Source organism: Protopterus annectens, chromosome 3.part0 (genome assembly GCF_019279795.1).
Source record: "Protopterus annectens isolate FY-2018-M chromosome 3.part0, PAN1.0, whole genome shotgun sequence".
NCBI lineage: Eukaryota > Metazoa > Chordata > Ceratodontiformes > Protopteridae > Protopterus > Protopterus annectens.
This window is the reverse complement of record NC_056731.1, coordinates 866,298,204-866,319,825: the sequence shown is the minus strand read 5'-3', so window position 1 is coordinate 866,319,825 and position 21,622 is coordinate 866,298,204. Positions and strand designations below refer to the sequence as shown.

Below are 21,622 nucleotides of genomic sequence, written 5' to 3'. Positions count from 1 at the left end.
TTGTGCAGTTCAAGGATCGCTTTTGTTTTATTTCATTTTAATTTATCGCTTTTGTTTTATATTTCATTTTTAATTTCTTTTTTTATTTTAATTTCATTTTACAGCTGGGGGGGCTGCAGTACTATAGCCCCTGTACTAAAGGGGAGGTGTACAGTACATTGCCAACTGTATGTCATGCTCTGCATTTTATGGAGGAAAGACTGAGCAGGATTTAAAATCTACAATATATATATATATATATATATGTGTATATATATATATATATATATATATATATTTACTATCGTTTCAGTGAACGACATGCTGTCGGCAATTATGCTGCCAAAAATCATAATGTTATTTGCAAAAGGATAAGTGATTTGGATAGTCGAACACACTTATGCGAATGCTGTAGTGCATTCACAAGTGTGTTCGACTATATGTATGAGATCGCAGTACAGTGGGGATCGGAAATTCATCCATATCCCCACTGTAGTGTGATCTCGGAGTTGGAATAAATTACTAGCAGGGGGTGAGGGGGGTGCAGGGGAGCTTGCCCGTCTGCAAAAACGTGACATGTCTTATAAGAGTTTGATTTACATCAGCTCCTATAAGACTATCACGTCACATTTTTGGTGACAATGTCGACTCAAATGTGTCGATCATTTGGGGTGACATTGTGTATGCTCAAGGTTTACATTTTCGTTATTTCAAACGCCAAAAGTTTTGCCGTTCAAGCCAATGACAGTAAACCATAGATATATAGACACACACACACACACACATATATATATATATATATATATATATATATATATATATATATATATATATGTACATACACACACACACATCTTTACACTATTAAAATAAAGACATGAACAATGTATTAAACAAACATGCTAGGTTATGCAAAAAGTTTAAGAAATTTATTTTCCTTGTACTGAAGAAAGTCTCTGTATGTGCTTGGGGAGGGGGGAATTGGGAGCTTCACCAAGAGTACAAGGAAATGTACTGGCAGCTAAAATAAATGTCACTGTCTCCCCATGATAAAAACAATAAACTTTCTGTGAAAGGTGTCTTAGTTTTAAAGGCAGCTAAATTATAATATACGCACACATTTATTTTCTTTTTTTTTCAGAAGCAGTGTGATTTTTATAACTTTTATTGAGTTTTAAATAATAATGTTTACACTGTAGTTAACTGTTGATCACATGACTTAAATTATGTATTTAAATGGGCAGGAGATTATGTTTTTTGTTTTAATGAAATTCCATATTACACTTGGAACAAAAGTGCTCTACCCTGAGAAATTAAACTGTGACTTTGAACCAGGTCATGCTTGGTGTGTGCACTTGCACTTTTTATGTTGCTTGGAGCTTGATTTAGGTTAAATAATGTATAATGTGCATGTTAAAGTTGAGTATCTACAAATAAAGCAACTCCTACTCTTTTCCCTAATAAATGCAATGGGATATTTTACATCCACCTGATATATCACCAACTCAAGAATATGGAATCTTTGTTTAACATCTCATCCAAAGGATGGCACACTCATGGAGCAGACGTTCAACAAGAACAATAAGGTCACTCCAGGAATTAAAGAGAAGAGGGAAGGAGGGTGGGAAGCTGAGGAAGAGCGAAAGCAGACAACACAGATGCAAAGTTATGGTGAGCACATAACTTTAATATCTAATGTTGTCATTTTCATTCGTTCCTCAACTGATGTGAGAGAGTCCCCAGCTATGTGAACCTTGGATGGCCCTCATGGAAGGATATTCTAGAGCATCGCAGAACCAAAGGCAGCCCTGCTTTTGGAGGTCAAATCCAATTTGTAATGAGCACTAGACCAAGTAGCTGTGGCACATGTCATCAACATAAGTCCTATGTGAAAGTGAAAGTGGATGACGTACCCATGGATCTAGTGGAGTATGCTTTAGGAAGTCTAGGTAAGGACAAACCTCGTTGACTATAAACAAAGGATATGCAGTCTGTCAGCCATCTGGCTAAGGTAGCTTTAGAAACTGGTTTACCCAATTTGTTGGAGAATGAGAAACACTATCTGTCTTTTATTCTATGGAAATAAAAGCAGAGCTGTCTAAGTACATCTATGATATGAAGCATGTATTCACCTTTATTAGCAAAGCTGGGAAAGAAAACAGGCAAATTAATGGCTTGGGTAATATTCACCTCAGAGGCAACTTTAAATAAGAAGGATGGATTGGTCCATAAGGTTACTCTGTCTTTGTGGAAGATCAAATATGGGGATTTGGAAGAGAGCCTGGAGCTCTGATACTAATCTTGCAGATGTAATGGCCACTAGAAAAGCAGTTTTCCAAGATAAATATTTTAAGTCAGATCTAGTTGATAGTTCAAAAGGACTGTGAGTCAAACCTTGCAGCACAACCGTTAATCCCAGGGTGGTGTAGGGTCCTTCACTGGGGAAGTAGGCAAAAAAGGTACCTTTAAGGAAAGCCTTGCACAATTTTGATGAGGCTAAAGAGGAAGTATTTTCACCCGAATGAAAACTAGATATTGCTGCCAATAGCACTTTGGTAGTAGAGGAACGAGCCCCTTCTTGAAAAACAGATGGTAAAAACTCCAGAAAAGCCAAAATAGGGGGAATGACTGGGTCTAACACCCTCTGCATAGCCCAAGCAGAGAATCTCTTCCATTTACTCTTGTAGATCTTACTGGTAGAGGCCTTCTAGGATGATAGCATTTTTTATTGGACCATGAAGGAAAGCATGGGCTGTCTAACCATTAGCAGAATTGGAGAAAACATGCAGTCAACTTGAGGCCTGTAATGTCCGCATGATCCACCCCTATGGGATAAGAGAGAAAATCTTGGGTCCAGTATCCAGGGTTTATAGAGAAGGTGAGACCAAAGGAAAGGGAACCACACCTGATGAGGCCAAAAAGAGGAAATGAGGATAACTGCTCTTCAACTGAAGTCCCTTCTGTAAGAATTTGGGAATTAGATGTACAGGGAGATAAGTGTAAAGGAGAACGGACGGACAAACAATTACTAGAGAATCTCTCGGTGACTCCCCCAGAGGGGGGATCAGGGCAAGGAAACGCTGCACTTGTTGTTGTGGGGAGAGACAAACAGATCACAGCAAGATTCACCCCACCAATCGAAAATCCTTTCTGCAACTAACTGCTTGACAGACCACTCGTGAGGCATCAAAATGGACCTGCTCAGTTTGTCCACTTGTATGTTTGAATTACCTAGGATGTGTACTGCTATAAGAAACTGGCTGGAGGAGACTGCCCACTGCTACACTCTCACTGTCTGTCAACAAAGGGGTTAAGTTCAGGTTCCCCCCCATTTGTTCAACAAGAGAAACCAGGAACCAAACAAGAAAAACTGATGAAGGTCCAGGGAGCACACAAGTCCAATATAACCACACAGCTACTAGCAACCACCAAAGATTTATTGAGCAAGAACAGCAGTCAAGCGCTTTCATCTTACATCAAGACTTCATCAGAACTCTGATGAAGTCTTGATGTAAAACGAAAGCACTTGACTGCTGTTACATATAAGATATAAACCAAGATCCATTTAGAAATAGTTAATTTTGAAACTGCTTGCCCATGCCTGTTCAGAGAAAAGGCCACAAATAACTGATCAGATTTCTGGAAGGGTTTAGTCCAAAGTAAATAAAATCTAAACTGACAAACACCCAAGGTGTGGAGGAGATCCTCGCCCTTGTTACAGTGATTAGGGAAGAAAACAGGCAATTGAATTCCTGGTTAAGATTTCTCTCAGTAGCAACTTTAGTCATGAAAGAGGAATTAGTTCGCAAGGTCACTCTGTTTTTATGAAAAGCAATATATGGCGGTTTAGCGGATAATGCCTGCAACTCAGAAACCCTCTTGATTGAGGTAACAGCTATAAGAAGGGCAGTTTTCCATAAAAGATATTTGATATCACAAGAATGAGCAGGCTCAAATGGACTTTGCATGAGAGATTGCAACATTAACATCATATCACAGGGAGGAGCGGGATCCATGACTGGAAGCGTAAGAAGATGGATACCCTTCATGAAAGCCTTACATGGCCTGGAGGAAAAAGTGGACCCAGCATTGGAATGGAAATTGGAAATGGTTGTCAATTGTAACTTGATGGTGGAAAAACTGACCCCTTCCTGAAAAAGGGATGTCAAAAACAGAAGGCTATCTGGGATAGGAGGTGAAAAAGGGTCCATATTATGCTCCGCTGCCCAACGGGAAAAATGTTTCCAATTACTCCAGTAGACATTATGAGTAGAAGGCTTCTGCAAAGCCAGAATAATCAGGAGATGCTAGGTTGGATTGCTTTACTATGACTGGAAGTGGAGAAATCACACAGTAAGGTGAAGTGACTGAAGATTGGATGGGGGCTCTGAGGGATGAGAAATGCGATCCAGAGCAGGATCCCAGTAACTACGGAGGATACTTGAGATGAGACCTGAGAAAGGGAAACCATACCCGTCAATGCCAGAAGGGGGCAATGAGTATCTTGGAATTCTTCGGTCTGAAGGCTTTCAGAAATAATTTAAGGATCAAAGGAAGGACAGGGTAAACATAGACAGGTCCCAGGGGCCAATAGTTAACAACGTCCCTCAGAGACTGCCCTTCTGGAGGAATCAGGGTAAAGTACCTGCTGCACTTGTTGTTCAGTGGGGAGGCAAATAGGTCACAGCAAGGCTGGCCCAGTGAAAATCTGAGATGCCACTCACTGACTGAGGGACTGCAGTCAGAATAGATTTACTGAGCCTGGCCGCCAGGCCTCTCTACACAATGGGTACGAATGTGTTACCCCTTGCTTGCTGATATACTAGACCACCGATATGTTGTCTGTGTGAATCGCCACTGTCCCCAGATGAAGGTTGTCCTGAAAGGCTTGTAATGCAAGGAGGACAGTCCTCATCTCTAGGATGTTTATGTGCAATTTGGTCTCCGAGGGGGACCACGTGCCACTGAAAATGAACCCTCTACCCTAACAAAGAAGCATCCGAGGTCACAGTGGCCGTGGGCAGTGGAAGAGAAAAAGCCCTGCCTTGAAGGAGATCCTCTTATTGAAGCTACCACAGCAGGTGCCATCTGCAAAAGGGGGTTAATGGAATAGGCATAGACATCAGATGAGTTAGGATGGACCTGAACCACCAGAGTCCATGTGGTATCTTGCCAGAAGGACGAGGAGAATCACCACCAACTTGGAGCCCAGTGCCCTCAGAATGAGGTAAGCTGGAGGTGAGGGAATCTCTGCTATGGCCCTGAAATGTTGTCTGATCAAGTCTACTCTGCAGGCAGGCAACACTGCAATTTCTGTGACCTTATTGAGATGAGTGCCGATAAACTCCAGACTCTGTACCAGAGAGAGCTTTGGCTCTACCAAGCTGATGGTAATCCCTAGCTCCTGGAACATGTGACAGAAACCAGTCAATGCTTGGTGGGAGCTGTGAGGAGACAATCATCCAGGTACGGGAAGACCTGAAATCCCTAAAGCATCTGGTGAGCTGCTACAACCGCTAAGCATTTGGTGAACACCCTGGGAGCTGTAGTGAGACCAAATGGTACAGCTCTGAATTGGAAATAATCATCTCTGATTCAGAAGCGCAGATGCCTCCTGGAGCACCTGCCTATTTTGATATGAAAGTAGGGGTCCTGGAGATCTATGGAGCACAGCCATCTGTCCTTCTGCAAAAGGGATAAGATGGACTGAACAGTGACCATCCAGAACTTGTACTAAAAAGAAGTGGGAATAACTTACGGATCCTTTGTCCTGTCAGGACCTCCTGGATGGCTTTTTCTAGAAGTATTAAAACTTGTCATTAGGCCAGTTCTCCTTGACTGGGTGGCATGTCGGGGAGAACTTTCTTGATACATGGGGGTGTTTGGGAAAAGGGAATCTAATTATCCCTGGATATAATCTTGAGCACCCACTGATAGTTTGTTATGGGCGCCCAGGCACTTGGGTGCAATGAAAAGTGACCCTTGACTGCTTCCAGTGTTGGACAGCCGGCAATGCCTCAGGTGCGCTGAAAGGGCTTCTCAGGGAAGGATTCCCTGGAGCCCTGATTTTGAGGACCCCCTTCTCCTCTAGGGCGGTGTCTACCGTTGAATCCCCTTCACCTGCTACTGGAAGAATTCTTGTGAGCATCTTGGAAGGAACCCTGCAACTTGCGGAACCAGAGTTTCTTACTGCCCTGTTGGTTTTTGGATGAGCATATTTGGAGAGTAGAAAACTTGATCCAGACCACTGACAAAATCGTGCTGTACAGCTCATTGCAGGTTAGGGTTTCTTTTACAGAAGGTCCAAAAAACGGAGAACCATCAAAAGGGGCATTAGGAAAAGATGCCTTGAAGGCTTCGTGAAGTCACGCAGCCGCATCCAGGCATGCTGCCTGATGGCAATGCCTACACCAGCCACTCAAGAGGTGCCTTCCACCACACTGGAACTTAATCTCATCAGGGAATTGGAAATAGAGAAGCGAGTAGTGATCTTGGGGCATACCTTCTTTAGGTCTTCCGCCGGCATCAACTCAGAAAGAGACTTGGTGAGCTCAGAGACCAGGTCCCTTTGGAGGTGGGTAAAATGTGTCAGATAACTTAGGGGTCTCAGGCCAAAGATGGCTGAAGTGTATATGCCCTTCTTAGTGGCTGCAGTAACCATGATGGCATCAACTGGTACACCCTTGCTAAACATGTTTGGTCAGCGGATGGGGGGGGTGCCTCAAGAACTTATCTGCTTTCTTAGGAACCAGTTTCACAGTGTTAGATTCCTTCCATGTCCTGCGTGCAATGAGATCGACAATGCTTGTCCACAGAGGAGGAGACCCAGGAAGTAGATGGACTGGTCACAAACACCTTCAGAAACAGACTCCTCTGAGGACGGGGGCTGGGGAGACCAACCGCCTTTCTGCTTCAACAACTCCAGAATATCTCCAAAGGAGATGTCGTCCGTCGTAGAGCTGGGTGACCCACCCCCTTCCACGAAATCTATGATCTCCGTGACGGACTCCATAGGGGAGTCCAACTGCCTCCCTCTTGCATGACCTCTTCCGAGGCGGCTCTACCATGAGGAACGCCGGAGAGGACTCAGAAGGGAGGGCAACCCCTGGGGTTCTAGAAGCCTGAAGGCTATCTCTGGAGGGCCGACCCTGGACAGGATAAATGGGCTCAGGGCACCAGACATTGATGGTCTGGTAGGTTCCTGGGAGAGGTCAAGATACTACTATTATAGACTTGGAGAAGGTCCACTCTACCACCCAAAAGGCCGAAGGACTTAAGGAAACCCTTTCCCTGCCCCCAGTAGCCAAAACCACCAGGGAAGGTGGGCAGAGCCCACCCCGGTCCTGGGTCCCTCAGATATTACTGGGCCAAAGCTGTCAAAGGCCAATGCCCCCAAGGGAAGTGAGCTATCTGACAAACCCAGACTGGAACCCCCCCTCAGGGACCCAAGGCTGACTTCTCGGAGGTGGGACCTGCTCTGGTCCAAAAACATAGGAACCGAGCTGGTCCAGGACCCATGGAGGACCAGGGAAAATAACCATTCCCTGGTTGCCTACCTCAGGGAAAACTGGAACCTGGGATTCTAAAACCACAGGAATCGGAAGAGAAGTTGACTTAGGGGCCTGGGACCTCCCTGAGCAGGCTGGGAACACCAAAAGACTCATCTCTATCTGGGCCCTACAAAACTCCTCCTCATCCTGCCCATGTCTGAGGGTAAGACGCTCCTAGAGGATCTGGAAGAGGTGGAAGAATATGTGAACTTGGACGGGGAAACCCGACGGGACCCTATAACCACTTTATGGTGCTCCCAATCTGGGGAACAACTCTGACGTCTTGGACCTGAAGTCTTCGGATGCCTGGGAGAACCAGTCAAGGAGTCTGTGACCACTAGCTCCGGATATGACAAATACGTCAGATCTGAGCCCTATGAAGCAGACTGCCTCAGATAGGACAGAGCTAACGGAGTCGAGGAGACAGCCACGAGATCAGAGGGTCTCCACTCCAAGGAGACTTCGGAACCATAGGTCAAATCCTGGGCCTTTGGATCTGACCCTGCCGATGCCTGCGATCCGTGAGCCTAGGCTTTCTCTGAGAGTGAAGAGGAGAAGCCCCCGAGGATACAGAGAAGGCTTTCCTTTTTGATTATTTATGGCTGCCGAAGGAGGGGGAGCCAGACATAAAGGAACCCCTTTGGGCCATGTCCTTGAGCAACAACTTATTGCACTGATCCGCCAAGGCTCAAGGGTGGAATGAAGCACACACCACACAATCGGCCTCAAGGTGGTCAGATCCTAAACAAACACACTTCTTGTGTTGAGTCAGACTTAGGAATCTTACTCCCACAAGAAGAACATCTCTCCAACCCAGTAGGTTTCTCCAACATTGTCCTACTGAAACAAGCACACACAGTTCAAAAAACACAAAGACCTACACCTACAAGGCCAAAAACAGAAAAATAAACCAAACCCACACACACACACACACACACACACACACACACACACACACACACACACACACACACACACACAGAAAAATAAACACACACACACACACACACACACACACACACACACACACACACACACACACACACACACACACGATAAATCCACTTAGCCACAGAAACCCCAACACTAAGGGGAAGGGAAAAAACACAAATCCAACAAAAGATGCCAAATAACTTCAAAAAATAAAAAACAAGAATAGCAGAGAGTCGCTGAAAAACAGTTCATGAACCACAGGTATTACCTGTGGTTCGTGAACTGTTTTTCAGCGACTCTCTGATATTCTTGTTTTTTATTACTAAGGGGAAGGGACCGGTGGAAAAGGCACCAAGACCCAAAGCACAAGACAAAAATAAACCTAACACTATGTGACAGCCAATAACAAGGGGAGGGGTGGAAGAAAATAGATAACTACACTAAACTAACCACTAAACAAGTTAGAAACTCTTGAAAATTTCTGCAGAGCAATGAGAGCCAGAATCGCAGCTGTAGCTAACCGCAGCAAATGAGATCTGGGGGTTTGAAGGTAGAAAGGGATTGTGGGAGTGGGAGGAGCTTGAGCCTAGACTCTGCTCTGTAAAGTTGCCGGATCGGATCTGATATCAGATCCAAGACCCAGACTTGATGACTAATGAAATGGGTAACATCAGATCTTGTTCCACTTGACAACTGATGGTCTGTTCAGTGGAAGGGAAGCTATCTACGTCCAAACGAGCACCTTAGACTGTAGTTCAAAAGACTAAGTACTGGCTGTGTATCAGAAGAGTGGAAAACAGCAACAGTACTTCCCTTGCACAAACGGGGTCAATTGATCCTGGGAACTGTAGACCAATAAGCATAAACAGCCTTATCGGCAAGGCTATGGAGAGAATCATCATGTCACACATTATCCATAACATTAATGGATTCATTAATGTTAGTCATTGGTAAATGATGTCATCATCAGCAAAAATATGTGGGATTCAAATCATTATAAGCTGAATATCACTTTATTAAAGACTTGTTTCCAACTGGACAAATGGTATACAGCTATGGTAAATAATACAATGGATTAAGTGCATCTTTGCTTTATGCCTTCTTTACTTTGTGCAGCAAGAGAAAGGTGGCTTCTAATTTCACATAAACGGCTGAACTGTATAACAATTGCTTAATTATTCTATTAAGTTACCGAGAAAAATTACACTTCTCTAAAGACACACAGTCAACTGAATTAACTACAAAGTCTTCACAGTTTCAGGTGCCTAAGCAGTGAAACATTTCCCTGTGGTGACATTTGGTTGGGGACACATGGCTGAACTGACATTCAGCTGCAGAGATATATGGCTGTTACAAATTCCCTCTGGGCAAAGAGAAGAATGCAGAGAATGCTAATCTAGATCATACTATGCTCATGCAAGGAGGAGCTTTTCTTCTCTCCAGGTCTCTGCTTGTAAGATCCTATAGCTGAGTGTTACTACTATGTTATTAAAATTTAATAAATTGTTTTCTAGTCCTGAGGAGCTTTTCTCCCCGGGTCTCTGCTGAAAATGAGCCAAAAGTTCAGCCAGACTAACCTGGTTAACAAATGTAAAATAAATAAATAGAAATTAAAAAAAAATAAACTGCTTTCTGTGGATGCCTTCAGTATATACCGCTGTCCAGGAGGTCCTATGCATGCTTTTACACACACATGTGCACATCTCCTTGCTTACATGTAATATGTCGTTGCAGTGGCCCAATACCTGCTCCTACAGTCCCTCAACACTCTTGCTGAGGTCAGCAGTGCAGTCGGCCATACTGTCTCCCTCCTCACAGGATTAGTGAGCCAACATCAGCCTCTCACTCCCTTCCTCACCCTTGTCCTTCTAAAACCGAAGCTGCTAAGTGAACTCAGGTTGTCTAGGTCACAGCAGTTATAGTTTTATCACTATGTCAGAAGGCTGAAACTACATTTTGTAGTTTTGCAGCTACAGAGAGCAACCCATCATTGTTACCAACTTCTAGCATTTATTTTGGCATCACAGCAAATTTCTACCAAACTATGACTATACTCCTTTTGTTTTCGGTAAAGCATTTCTTCTGCTAAGCAAACGGTTATGTACAATACAAACATATCTAGAACAGAATTAAGTTTTCATCAGGTTTGGGAAAGAAAAAAAACAACAACAGTACCCCCAAACCAATCTACAGCAAAACATAGGTTATATAAGGAACCCAATTAGACTGTGAATAAACAGATTTATAATCGGCATACTTGTATTCGGCCTGTGTTAAACCAAACATCAATTAAAGGACACCTTCCCAATACTTAGTAATCAAACTAAATACAACTGAAGTCTCATTCTTTTCCCTCATCCACCTAAAGTTGATGCCCCACATCTTTATACATCAAACCATGCCAGAAAAAACAACTTTAACAAAATGAATGGCATTATTATTCTTGTGTTAAGTATACAAAAGACATAAATAAAAGCAATAATCTGTTAGTGTACAACTGTGCAGATAATACTGTTCAGGGAGGAAGATCATTTCACTGGTGGACCAGGCAAATATGGAATAAATCACCAATAGGTATTACACTGGTACGAGTGATGAACAGACTGGTAGACCATTGCTATGGAGATGTAGTATTTTAACTGTTCTCAGGTTTATGGCAAACTCATGTAAAGTCTTCCTGAAAGCTCCAAGTTTGAAATTAACATAGAATGAAAACATTGGAAAGTAACGACAGACCTACTGTGATGCCATTCTGTACAGTTCCCCTAAAAGAACAACTAATCAGAATCATCAAGTAAAAAAATGACAACTAAGGGAATCAAACCAAATATACGGAAAAATGTAAGACCCTACAGATAAGCCTGTAAGCTACACTACTGGTATAATTCCCTCAATACTTCACACATAACAGCTGTTTGTAATGCACACTGAAACATGCATATTATATATGCCCTGTACTAGGCAAGTAATTTGCTGTGTGCAGTTCTGTTACTACAAACTTAACAGTTTTCAGCATGGCATATTTACCAACCTAAGATTTTTTTTCTGGGGATCACGGGACATATATAATTCAGTTAGATGCTAGCATAGTACTTTCCATGTTTGCACTGTTTGTCAGACTGAAACGTATTTGATCAGAAGAGTGGTATATTGTATCAGTAACTATGAGCAGCAGTACTGTACTGTTTCTTTCATCCCTCTAAAGGATTAAGTTATAGCAATGCTATCTGCAAAAATATAGATCTGTCAGTGTACATGAATAAATGCATGTACAATTCTGAGAAAACATTCAACTCTCCTATATACCATTACTTCCAATTTTTGTGATTAAAAAGAGAGAAAGATAATGCAGAAATGTGCAGTATTTACTCTTACTTTTAATACAGCACAAATCATAATCCAACACTGTTTTAGCAAATGAAACAGGAAAAGAGAACACTGAACCTAGTCTGTGAATTGAACCATGACAGAAGCATTGACAACCATGTATAATGTCAGAACTGAAGCACACTTCCCTGAACCAAGTTCAAGCAAATCCACTGGATCAAAATATAAAATTTTGCTCTTCACCAAAAATCAGTTATTTTTACTGAATGGGTAGTTCAGAACAGTAGTGTGGTCAGGTCTTGTAGTTCAGGGAAGTGTATTTTTTATATATGGTTGCACCACTAAGGAAACTGTCAATGCTGATGTTAGCAGAATTAAATCAGTCAGCAAACTGGGTGAACATCTGTACATTAAAAAAGATGGGTAACATAACAGCTAGTTTATCACTAGCAAATATAAATAGTACCAACAAGCAAAACCCATATCTCTCAAAGTTAATTGCAATCTACTACTTGGTAGCCTAATCATCTGTAGATCTGTTGAACTGGTTCAAACCTTAAACTCTTAGCTCTTCCTTTTTCACTGGGTGATGTCTGTTTCATAGAAGGTTCACAGGTGACTACTAGGCTAACTTTCCTGAAGGGTCACTTTAAGCCTAGACAACAACCCTAGATTAGAATCAAACCCTGTACTTTGCGGTTATGAGGCAAGCACCTTATCCATCATGTCAAATCCTCTTAAATGTAATTCACAATGTAACCCAATGTGATCTATCCTGCATGTGGAAATCTATTTGGATGGGTCCTACAGAGTTGTTAAAATAAAACGCTGCAGAAAAAATATATTAAAAGACTGGGCTTGTCACTAAACACTTAGAACAGAATATGGATAAAGTCAACAACTTCCCATAACTGGCCAGTGTTATCGAAATGAACTACATATAAATGATACATTTTAAAAATTTCAGCTTAGCTTAGTCATAACATCAGTAGCTAGAACTTTAAATTATGCACTGACACTTTGTGGAAAAAAAACATTTCAATACAGTGGCTGTTTTATTGGTATCAATACTGCAGAAACTGGAAAGGAGATGACATCATTTTGACCATGAAAATCAAAGGGCACATATTAAATTAGAATAGTCAAAATAGCTCATTCATTTAGAGACTTGGCGTCAGAATGTGGTAGGGAAATAACAGTTGTAACTGCATTAGATGAACAGCAGCTTCGGCAGACAAAGATCAACAGGCCATCATTCATTATTATAAATTTCTGAAAGAACTTTGAAAGAAGTAGAAGAAAAACACTAATGGGTAACTAAGGATAAAGCTCAGCTGAAAGACTGCTTTTAATTTTACATCTACAGAATGTGAATGATATGCAATGTGTTTTAAAGCACTGATTAAACTAGTGTGAGAAATCTTAAATTCCAGCAAAGGGCATACATAACAGCATTCCCTTTGCTTTAGTGAAAAAATAATCTAAAATAGCATCTGTACTATTTCATAATCCTGCAAGTCTTAACAGTAAACCTACAAATAAAAATAAATAAAATAATATATATTATATATATATATATATGTGTGTGTGTGTGTGTACATATATATATATACATATATATATGAGATAAAGAGGGAGGGACAGCTAACTAAATGGCATTTGGATTTGATACTGATGCGCACAAGTCCATGACAATTCCCGAAGTGGCTGAGTTGTGCTAAATCTGTTTACAAAACAAAAGCAAAACAAAAAAGTACAGCTGTGTGAGGTACTTGCCATAAAAACAGATGACAGCCTACAGTTCATTCGCACACCAGTAACTCACAATATACAGTATAAATTCTTGGAAAGGGAATATATTTATGTTCTATAACTTTACCAACAGTACAGTATACAGCTCCTCTTTTCAATGCACCCCCATTTGACTTTGCAAGTCACCACTAGAGGGAAAAGTAGGTTTAAGAGATTTTTTTTTAGTTCTAACAGCCACAGTCCCAATATCTATGAAAAGGTATAATTTTTTTTTTTTTTTTTTAGCTGTAAGAGCCACAGTCCTAATGAATATGAAAAGGCATCAAATTCTTTGGGCGATAAAATTGGCATCTCCTGCCCCAAAAACAATAATGTGTACATTTAGTCAATCTCTGCGTCTAAACCTAGAATCTACTGATACAGGGAAATGTCTTTGTGGAAACATGAGCATGCATTAAACACCTGATATATGTATCTTATTGTGCAGGTTTCATACCATCTAGCTTAGACTGCACAAAAACGCTTTACATGAATTTACTCCCATTCGATTCTCGGCTGGAGCGCTTTCTGTGTGGAGTCTGCATGTCCTCCCACTGGTCGAGTGATGGCTAAAGACATGCAGGTAGGTGCGTGCGTGAATTGGTGTGCCTTCTTTGAAGGTTGGGTGTCGGGCTGGCAACTCGGCACCGTAAAAATCCACTGTCAATCATTAGCGGACCGGAGTTCCACTGTGGCGACCCCTAACCAGGAAAAGCCGAAAGAAGATTATAATAGTTCTTGATCTGTGTGTAGAGAAGTGGTATTAAAATAAAGCAAATGGATTTTTTAAAATAAAAACAATGGTTATAAATCTTGCAGCATGTAAGTGTATAATATGTAAAATATATTGGCAGTATGTGACTGCTTTCAGCTGGAATGTTGCAAAACTGTTACAAAATGATACTGACTCAGTTGTCTCAAATGTGCACACATCTGGAGTGCTTTCAGTTTTAAAAAATGTATTACCTTACTTGGACTCAACCCCCCCCCCCCCCCCCCACCAAGGAAATCATTATTCAAGTTAGAAGAAAAAATAGAAAACTACTGCCTGTGACTCGTATGTATGTATATTTCAGTTACTCCTTTATTTTTGGCTTTGCATGTGGATTGGACTCCTGGACAGAGCACAAAGCTGGAAGTTATGGCAAATCTTTGCAACAGAACACCTCAAGGGCACTGTATGGAGTATCTCAGGAACAACCCATGGAACACCCCGTGGTATAGAGCACAGAACACCCTGCAGAGCACCCCTGGATGCTCCCATATCTGTGATAAGATGTGGTCTCTCCAAACTCTGTTTCTCTTCCGTCTGAGCTGTGTTCCCCCCTGCATACATGTTTACATACAACTGTGTGATGTATCCAGTCACTTGTGTAAAGGATGACTTGCCCCATGACAATTTTCTGTTTGAGCTGTTGTGTTCTAATGTCTGATGAACAGTGTGAACAGGTCATACTTTTTCCTGGATAATCTATATTGATTTCAGCATGGCATTTCCTACACTGCATGTGCCACTTTGTTCTGTTTGACTTTTCCACCAATGTGCTGTAATTATATACTGTGTTAACTTGTACTGGGTTCTTGTCCATGGGGAAAGGGGGTAAGGGCAGTCCAGCCTAGCCATCAGTTTAGCTAATGCTATAATTTTCATTCCCTGATGAATGTCGTTGTGGTGCTAGTGGCTGGAGTGTTACCAGCTGTATGGCCAATGCCTTGGTAGCTTGCTTTTTGACATCCATGCTATGCAGCATGGTACATAAAAAAATAAATATATATATATACACACACACATGTATATATGGTTTACTATTGTTTATTCAAAAGGGAAAAACATTTTCTGTTCAAATAAACGAATGGTAATACCGAAAGTAAAAAAAAAAAATATCTTACACAATGTCGAACCAAATGCTCGCCGGATTTGACTCGACATTGTTGTTGAAACCACCACGTGATAGCTGTATAGGAGCTGATGTAAATCAAACTCCTATACAGCTATCACGTTCTTTCAGGGGGGCAAGCCCCCCTACACCCCCCCTCACTTATATATTCTAAATCTGAGATCGTACTACAGTGGGGATGTGGATGAATTTCCACTCCCCACTGTACCGCGATCTCCGTGCAGATAATCAATTTCCACTTATGCGAATGTGGTTCTGCATTCGCATAAGTGGAGTTGACTATCTGGTGCAAACGTGCTTGTGCGTTCGACATTCTGTTTTTCGGCACATTGCAGCCGATAGAATGTCGTTCGCACAAACAATAGTAAATATATATATATATATATATATATATATATATATATATATGTACACACATACATATCTTTCTCCTTTTGCCAGGTGAGTAATGCAGTGCCCCTCTAAAGAAGAAAATCCTTCAGCAGCCCAAAACAAGCATTCAACCACATAATGAATCTAGCCATGGACAGAATTACACCAATGTGTTGGTAAGACTCTGGAATATTGCAAATATGTCATTAGCCATGAGTCAAGGGTGTATTCTGCATCACCTGCAACATGCAATACAACATTTTGGAGGAAAGATTAACTACTTATCAGGTATAAATAAACAAATTTGTGTGTTGCTAGGCACTATGCTTCTTATGTTCACTAAAGACATTCCTCTGGAAAATTTCTCTGCTGTAAGAGGCAGGGGAGGTTATATATGCTAGACATCAGCAACATGCAACAACCTGCTAGTGTACAGAACAAACACAATGTTTACAATGCTTCCTGTGCTACAGACTTCCTAGTAGTTCAAGGAATGCTAGCCTTTTCTGCTGATGCACCCTGACTGGAACCAGGAAGTGCCTTAAGTGACATATGTGTGCAATAAATGGCAGCCAGAACTGAAGGGAAAAGGGCTATGGCAAAAAGACCATGCATAATGGTTTCTCTGCCCTGAGGAAAGTACAGCTGTGCAAGCAAACTTACTATAACAATAGATGTTTGAATGATCACTGCGGCAGTAGCCTTAGCTATATGGGTTACATCTTGCCAAAGACTGGCCAGCTACCACAGCTTCAAGGCATCTTCCACATGCCCAAACCATTTGGCAGCTCGAGTAATGCTATCAAAAAGACTAGTCGGGGGGGGGCCTTCACAACTTTCATGCCAACTGAGAAAGGGAGGCTGAGCCCTGAGAGGACATAACAGACTAAAAAGAAATGAATGTCCACACCTTAACAAAATAAAACATTACAAAAAAAAAGGAAGGGATGGAGGGAGGAAGCGGCTACTGCAGTAGGGATCATTCAAAAATCTTCTGTCATAATAAGTTTATTTTACTTACACAGCTGCACTAGGTTTGTTATACTGATCACTGATGCAGTAACCTTAGTTATACAGGTAGATTACCATAGCTTCCTACATTTGGGAGGTGGAAGGGGAAGGGTCCAGGAGCTCTTGGAGAATGGTCCTAGTAAAGCCAGATCTAGACCTAGAGAAGGACTCAAGCTTACAGTGCTTTGGAAAAGAATGTACAGAGGACCAAGCTGCTGCTTCTAAAATACTGCTAGAATCAACCCTTTCTAAAATGCCACAGATTAAGCCAAGGCCCTGATAGAGCGAGCCCTGACCCTGCCTGGAACAGTTTTGTTGCAGTGAGAATAACAGAAGGTAATAGCGTGAGACAACCATTTGGAAAGTCTGCTAAGACACATGTTGACCCTTCTTATCCCTCCAAGAAATAAGCAACTGCTCAGAAGATTTGAAATATTTTGTTCTGTCAAGAAAATACCAGAGTTGTATGTGGACATCCAAGGTATGAAGTATCATTTTCCCCTCATTTTTGGGTTCAGGAAAGAAAACAGGGAGATGAACAGTTGGCTCAGATACCACTTTAAGCATAAAGGAAAAATTAGTTTTCAGGAAAATCCTGTCTCTGTGAAAAATGAGAGTGTTGGCCAACCATAAGATCTTGCAACTCAGACACTCTTCTTGCACAGGTCAAAGCAATCAGTAAAATAGTTTTCCATGTTAAGTATCTCAAGTAAGCTAGATGAGCTGATTTAAATGGAGCATATGTCAGCTTCTCTAAAAACTTGAAAGACTGAGGAAACTTGCAATCTATCTGCCTTTTTTAGGAACAAAAGGCTAACAGAGAAATTGCAGGCAGTGACACATGCATTCCCCAATACTGAGGGCACAGGAGGGATGGGAGAAGGTTCTGGAAATTCCATTTGTAAATACTCGTACTATTTTCTGATGGACTGATAAACCTCAGTGTTCTCCCACTAAAAACACTGGCATGGTCTGGAAATAATCTCAGACAAAGAGAATCCCTCACAAGGGGAATCAGATACTATGCTCTCCTTGGAGTCTGAATCAGAAATCTGAGGAGAAAACCCTGAATTGGTCCCTTCATCTTTCTGTCCAGACTCAGAACCTTCAATCTCTTCAAGAAAAGAGGAATTGCTTTTTCCTTTACCAGAAGCCTTACAGGAGGGATCAACAGCATGAATTACACCCTGAGCCAGACCTAATAAATTACTCCTGTGTAAGGGAATTTGAGCAAGAATGGATATATGTTTATATTTGTTTCTTTATTACATGGAAACTAATGGAGTCAGCAGCAGTTTCCTAATGGATGGGCACAACATTTGACCAAAACAGGTAAGTCTTCTCTGCCCCTTCTCAAGGGAGCGACAAGAGTGGCTCTCCCTTGGCCCGTAAGGGGACTTCAACAGCAGAGGAAGATGCAGCTAACCCCAGGATCCATAGTGGTTGTAGACGTTACACGAGGGGGATCAAGTGAAAAAGATAACTGTTCTGAGGAACCAGCTTTGGCCACAACAGAGTCACCCACCTGTGGCTGAGGCAAACTGTTTGCCTGCTGTTTGCTTAACTTTTTTGTTTTGGGGCTGGAAGAAGGCTACCAGTAGTTTGTTCTATGGTCAAGCCGAAAATCGTGCCATTTCTCTGGGAAAGCAAGCAGCACAAGCCAGTAAAAGTTCAGTGTCCTAAAAAGTCACTTTTCCTCAGTATAAAAAAAAATACTTTAATGTACTTTGACACCTCCATAACGTAAAATAAACACAGTTTTTCTAAAGAAAAAAATGGTTTTAAAATGTTTTTAGCAACTTTTAAAGTTACAGGGAAAAAAGTGCACTCCCTTTTAAAAGTATAGTTTAGTCTTGTGACAGCCCATGAAAACACAATTCCTAGATTAAAAAAACTCTCCTAACCAGGGAAGTAAATTAAAAAAGTAAATGTTAAATATGGAAGGTTTTACCCCCAAAGGAATTTATCTGCCCAGAAATGGAACAGCACAAGATGACAGTCGATCCTCGAAAGCCCACAAAGGAGTGTTCTCTTCTGTGATGGAAAAGCTCTGAAGGGCTTGGCACCCAAGCTGTCTAATGGTTAGAGTGCATGGAATGTGCCAAGAAGCTTTGAAAGCTGGTCAGCTGTTATTTCTTTGGCAAGATATAATCCATATAGCAACGGCTACAGAAGTAGTGATAAATATGATGAATATCTTGACATGCTGTTCAACATTATCAAATTAAAACACTGAGAAACTTGCAGAGGATCTTGAAGACAGATAATTGGCAGATCCCCACTTTATACCTGTTGAAAACTGGAAATTTTCTTATGGCCAGAATAGTTATGGTAACAAAAACAAGTGTACTGGTGAGCCACACAATCTTTCGCATGCATAAGAGGTCAGCACAGGTCACAGATGCTGTAGAGTAATTAAAGGTCAAGTTAGTACCAACTGATGATCTACTCGTCAGTGAACTTATAATATGTGAAGAATAACTGACAATGTGGACATGGTGTATACCTACTTGGCACAGATGTAAGATTGTAAATGGCATATAAAAGGAATATATACTAAGCAAAACTGCAACTTCAAATATCAGGACCATATGCAAAATCCTATGATGCAGTACCTTGGCCAGAGATACAGCAATCTTGCAGGTAATGTAGAAGTCATGGACCATGAAGAAGGGTGTCAAACACCTTACAACTAGAAAAAAAAATGCTCTGATAAGAAACAAAACAAACCTTTATTCTGTTCTTTTGTTTTGAGAAATGCTTCAAAACATCTTTAAAACATATTTTAAGATGAAAAGATGAACACACTTTAACACTAAGGTTTGATTTGTATCTTATCAGTTTTTTTTTTTTTTTTTACATATACTTGTGTGTATATATATATATATATATATACATATATATACACACATATATATATATATATGTGTGTGTGTATGTATGTATATATATATATATATATATATATATATATATATATATATATATGCGTATGTATACACAGAATGCAAAGCATCAGCAAAAACATTTCAAGCATTCACAATACCAAAAATCCTTAACACAGAAACTAAAAAAAAGACTGCAAAAGGAAAATACTTTCCACAGTTAACCCTAACCCTGCACTTTACCTTAGAAAAACCCTTTCAGTAACACTACCACTACACAAAACAGTTCAGACAAACACTACATACAAACACACGTACAGGCACCACCAAATCTATCTCCTTACCTAGCCCTAACCCTAAAATACACGCATGTTCAATCCCATCTTTACAACAGATAGAAAATATTATTTACTTAACTGACCTTTAATTGTTTTGTAACATATCTGAATGAGGTATTTATTGAATGATCTTAACCTTTTTTGGGTTTAGTCTGATGACGTTATTGAGGGTCTATATTAGATCATTGACATGTTAATACTTTGAATGGTCTAATATCGAACCGAAAACAGCGAACGCAGAAAATAGCGAAGCTGTAGATAATCAAATTTTTTTCCTAGGGAAAGAATTTGGTTGTCCGTTTCTGTGGCTTCGCTATTTTCAGCACTGTGGTGGAAAGTTACAGGTTGGGTTCAGGTAAGTGTGCGATTGTGTGGACGTTAGGGTTAGGGCGCGGGTGAGGTGAGTGTGCGAGAATGATAGACTTTAGGGTTAGGGCGGGGTATGTGAGTTAGGATTGGAGCGTGGGTGAGGTGAGTGTGCAATAGTGACAGACTTTAGGGTTAGGGTTTGGGTTAAGGACAGTGGATAGACAGTACTGTATGTACAGTTTAGTGTAGGGTTAGATGTAAGATTTTAAGTGTATGTGAGTGGATTGCTGTTTTTTTGGTGTGCTTGTGTTGTGTGTGTGTGTTTCTCAGAATGGTGAGTTTTTTTCCCAGGGAAAAAATTCACTATTCTGAGCTTTCGATGTTTTTAGATTTCGTGGTTAGAAGTTCGAGGTTGTTGTATTCGATGATGTGCTGTTTCGTTGAACTGATATAGACCCCGTTATTGAGGGGAATCATAAAGGTAACTACAGGATATATACTATGTGTAGATTTTGAGTAACCTATCTGCATGAATAGACAGCAAAAACACTGTGATAGGGCTAAGTTACCTCAAGGTATGCACCTTGTGTTAACCTATTTAATTTCTCCAAGTCTTTTGGATTTTCAATACCATGAAGGGAATGGACCGCATTCGTAAGTCAAAGTATGATTAAAGTTCATGAAATTAGTATTGTTTCAATCTTTGATGCTAGCCAGAAGTGCTCTTCGCAGCATCCGCAATGTGCCCAGTAATGACTCCTTCTGCAGCTGTACGGAGTTACATGTGTCGGTAACATATCTAAATACGATTGTAGATTATTTTTTGTAAGACCCGTTGCTACTACTGGAACTGTCTGGGTATCTTTCTTATACACTGCTCTCATTTCTGGCTGCAAATCTTGATATTTTTTGACTTTGTCTCTCTATATGCAAGACACTGTAGTCACTGGGTGTAGCAATTTCAATGATCAATGCTACTTTTGTCTTCTTTTCATGGACCACTATACCTGGTTTTCTCACATCTATCTTTTAAACTGTTGGTAATGGGTTATCCCATGTGATGTAAACCATCATTTTCTATGATGTTTTGCGGCTCATGTTTCCAGTGTTTTTCGGCTGCTTCAATATTATAATGTTTGCACAATCCCCAGTGCAATAGACTTGCTACATTATTATGCCTTTCAGTATATACTCCTTCTGCCAATAGTATGTCACAACCAACAAAAAGG

General features: G+C 40.9%; 1 protein-coding gene across 1 annotated transcript in view; it reads right to left on the bottom strand.

Moving 5' to 3' along the window:
- DTNBP1 (dystrobrevin binding protein 1) overlaps positions 1-21,622 on the bottom strand; it is a 2,114,168-nt gene that overhangs the window by 1,441,458 nt on the left and 651,088 nt on the right. The gene's annotated exons all lie outside the window — the stretch shown is intronic.